The sequence below is a fragment of the Etheostoma spectabile genome, unplaced genomic scaffold (genome assembly GCF_008692095.1).
Source record: "Etheostoma spectabile isolate EspeVRDwgs_2016 unplaced genomic scaffold, UIUC_Espe_1.0 scaffold383, whole genome shotgun sequence".
In the NCBI taxonomy this organism is placed as follows: Eukaryota; Metazoa; Chordata; class Actinopteri; order Perciformes; family Percidae; genus Etheostoma; species Etheostoma spectabile.
Genome location: NW_022605597.1, coordinates 173,949 through 178,051, shown reverse-complemented (window position 1 = coordinate 178,051; position 4,103 = coordinate 173,949). Strand labels below are relative to the sequence as shown.

Below are 4,103 nucleotides of genomic sequence, written 5' to 3'. Positions count from 1 at the left end.
GTGTGTGTGTGTGTGTGTGTGTGTGTGTGTGCAGAGAGAGAGAGAATTTTCTCTCTAGAGCCTATCTGTGCTTCTTTTACCTTTATATTGAACGACATATTTAGCATTTCTGATCTGAACAACATCCAACACACACACACACACACTAAAAACTGTTTCTGCTGCTGACAGATTATTATTATTAATATATTATTAATATTAAGTGCCTGACAACATTATGGGATGGATCCCTACAGAGATAGAGCTTTTAGTTAGGAAAAAGCGTGTAAGATCCTTTTAGTTACAGAAACAGCCCCGACATCACAATCACAAAAAAACCAGGAGATCCCAAAATTGTAAATAAACACTATTTAGCGTGTATAGAGAAGCATGATCTCCACCAGACTCCAGTCAATAACTCACTAACTTTTAGCGTGTCTAGAAGCGGCAATCTCCACTTTTAGAGGAGCAGCATATCTCCACCAGAACTCCATGTAAATTTAATATATAATCACTACTTTTTGGCGTGTATTTGTGAAGCAAGCTATCCCACCCGACTCCATTTTAAAATAATCATACTTTATAGCGTGTATGAGCAGCCTATCTCCCAGAGTCATCAAGGTAAATAATCACTACTTTTAGCGTGTATAGAGCAGCATATCTCCACCAGACTCCATGTAAATAAACACTACTTTTAGCGTGCATAGAGCAGCATATCTCCACCAGACTCTATGTAAATAATCTCTACTTTTATCATTATAAGACACACTTCTTTTCCTTTCTTTATGCAAAATTGGATACTAGGTTCCAAGATGGTGAAGATTTAGGTATTAAAAGTTGTCCCTGGGGCGCCTGGGTAGCTCACCTGGTAGAGCAGGCGCACATGTATAGGGGTTAACTCATCGATGCAACGACCGTGGGTTCGACCCCAACCTGTGGCCCTTTGCTGCATGTCATTCCTTCTCTCTCCCCCTTTATGTCTTTAGCTGTTTTACACAGATAAAGGAAAATGCCCCAAAATAATCCTGTCTCTTATCCATCTGACAATTACATTTTTTGTGGTATGTGACGAGGATTTCAGCTGGATAGCGTTGCTCGTGTGGCTCTTAAGGCCCTGACTCGAGTCTGCTTGCTGTGGTCCATGCCGTTGTCTGCAGGGAGGGCTGTCGGTGTTCCTTTTGGCCGACCTGACATGCTCGGTTGGAAGGCGGGCTCTGCCGGCAGTCGGACTCAAATGACCGATCCGATTGGTGGAGAGCTAATGATGAGTCTTTCAAAATCTGACAAAGATCTTTCAAACTGACCTTTATGGATCTGAAATGAAGACTCAGCAGCTCTGTGTGTGTGTGTGTGTGTGTGTGTGTGTGTGTGTGTGTGGGGTGTGTTGGGTAGTGTTTTGTGTTTGTGTATAGGTATTGATGGTGTTGTTGTGCTGTGCTGAATAATAGTGGAATAGAACGAAACAGACTGACTTTTTTTGAAATGCAGTGAGTCAGCATGGCAGTTCGGACCGAATTAATGAATGAAGGATGTAAATTAAGATGTAGTGTTGTTAAAAATCTTTCCCGAGATGAACGTTTGGCTGGGGTGGGCTCTGTCATTTTAGTTGTAAAATCTGGGATGAGCTGGATTTTTGAGTGGAACGGAGCCTACAGGACGGTCTGGCTATGTCGAGTTACCGGAGGTGTGTGTAATCCCAAGTTTAGTAAGACCACGTGACGCGTTCGTAGAATTCAGCTGATGGTTTACTATTTTTTGGTGGGAGTGTGCGTAATACAGGATTATGCGGCGGTTTCCTGGGTCTGGAAGGTGCTGTCATGTGGTGGGAGTGTTGGTATGGGAGAACGTAGTGGCGTGGGTGTTCATCGGTGTGTTATGAGGCTGCTTGGGAAAACCAAAACCCGTGGGCGGGTATTACGGGGTCCCTGAAGACACGGTCTATCTGCCTAACGCGTCGGCGGGGTCTGTGTTGAGTGGTGGTCGGGTGTGCTTTAGACACAGGTGCTCCATGCGTGACGGCAGGGTCGGGAGTATGACCTCCCCCTTGGCACAGCGTCTTTGGTTAGGAGACTACATGAACCTCAGAGGAGTCCCAGAAGAGGTTCAGACAGCACCTAACAAATGTGGGTAGTATATGACGAGATGGGTACAGATGTGATGGTGTGTGTGTGGTGTGGTGTACATAAAACTAGGGATCTTCACCATGTTTGACCAGAGTGACTCTGTTGCTCTGAAAGGAGCAGAACACGGGAGCCCCCCCCACCCCCCCCCCCCCTTACTGCAAATAGAGAGTTGCATATTAAACTGGGCTGTTTCATTTCACTTCATTTTTTTATTTATCTCAAACAATCAACAATGTTGCAAGACATAAAAACAAAATTTTAAAACCAAAAAAAAATGCAGTCAATCAGAAATTGACAAAAGAATATACACAGTGTGTGTGTATGTATATATATATACACATACACACATGTACACATGTGTGTGGTGTGTTATCGCTACAAGAAAGCGACGGTTAAGTTTAGGAAACGTGACCGTGTATTTTCGCCCACGTTGTCTCTAGTGCTGTACGTCGATGGAGGCCGAACGGCGTTGATATTCCTAATTTGACATGACATAATGTTCCTGGTTTTAACCCTTGTGTTGTCTTCCCTGTGACCATGAAAAACATTTTCCCCCTTTTCTCAACGTTTTTGTTGCTTTTTACAAAGTTTTCTGCAAAGTGTTTTTGTATTTTTTGTCATTTTCAGTTTTTTTTCATAGATTTTGCCGCTTTTTCCAACATTCTTCACCCGTATTTCGACTTCCTTTATTTCATATATATTAAAAAAGACTTTGAAAACTGGTCAAATTTGACCCCAAAACAACATGAGGGTTAAATGCTGCCTCACAGGGAAGTGATGTCATTTCCTGAACTTACCAGACTGTTGGAGCTGTTCTATTATTTGCCTTTTATGATGATTACTGATGATTATTTACCTAAAATCTAAGAGGGGAAGATATTTTGTCCAAGCACCAACTGTCAACCCTAGAATATCGTCGCAATATCGATATCGAGGTATGATTTCTGATTTTCTCTAGTTGACGTACACACTACAACCCGAGTGTGCGTCTTGGTTACACGCCAATAATTGCGTGTCATACATACGTCGTTTCCTGAGATCAGGCTGATTTTCCACATAACTCTCTGTCAAAGCCACGGGGAGCCACTGGAGAGGGGCCGCAGAGCCGCAGGTTCCAGACCCCCCCGGGCCAACTGGACCACCTTTCCCTCTCGGCTGAGCTGTTGTCGCATGCTCAAGGCGGACATTTTTGTGTAAGGAACAACAAGAGAAAGGTCCTGTGTGCAGAATGCTGAAGCACCTTTCCATTCAGAGAGGCTGCTCGGCTCTCTGAGCCACGCTCGGCATCAAGAGGCATTTCGTGCCGCTGGATTGGCTCAAAAGGCACTTTTCATAGACCCTCATCTTTCCAACGGGTGTATTTCTTATTTTTGATATAGTTTTGATTTTCCTGCGCGTGTCTCCTTTTAGTACGCTGCGGGAGTAAACGGACGCAGAAGGTGAGCGGGTCACTTCCCACCTCGGCAGCCCCCGGGAGGGGGTAATTTATGTCTGGTTATGTAACGGCTGTCTGTGCCACTTGGCTGCCTTCTGCCGTGCTACTGGTAGCGCTGTAGTCTGAATGTGTCGGCCGGCTGGTACTCTACACTGCATACTGAGGCTCTGGGCAGCAGGGATTGTCCCGGCCTGAGTGATGGCCTTTAACTCCTTCCGTGACTCTGTTCCTGAGCTCTTTGTGCTTTAATGACCCTCTGGATTAACTCGGAGGGGGACAGGGTGGATTGTGTGATTGAGGTTGCTCAAGAGTCTCAACTGGTGTTTTTTTGTTTAAGGTGCAATGGCAGAAACTGGGTGACGCATACTATTATGGAGAAGCATTAACAACTTAAAGTAGGGCTGGGCCATATAGAGAAATCAAATATCACGAAATTGTCGAAATTGTGATGATATTGTATGGTTGACTGTTAGTGCTTTAACCCTCATGTTGTCCTTATGTTGTCCTTATGTTGTCCTCATGTTGCCTTCATGTTGTCCTCATGTTGTCTTCATGTTGTCCTCATG

The 4,103-nt window shown here is 44.5% G+C and overlaps 1 protein-coding gene across 1 annotated transcript in view; it reads left to right on the top strand.

Annotated features, from left to right (window-relative positions):
• The window catches only part of slc7a10b (solute carrier family 7 member 10b), a 26,896-nt gene that overhangs the window by 8,940 nt on the left and 13,853 nt on the right, over positions 1-4,103 (top strand). The gene's annotated exons all lie outside the window — the stretch shown is intronic.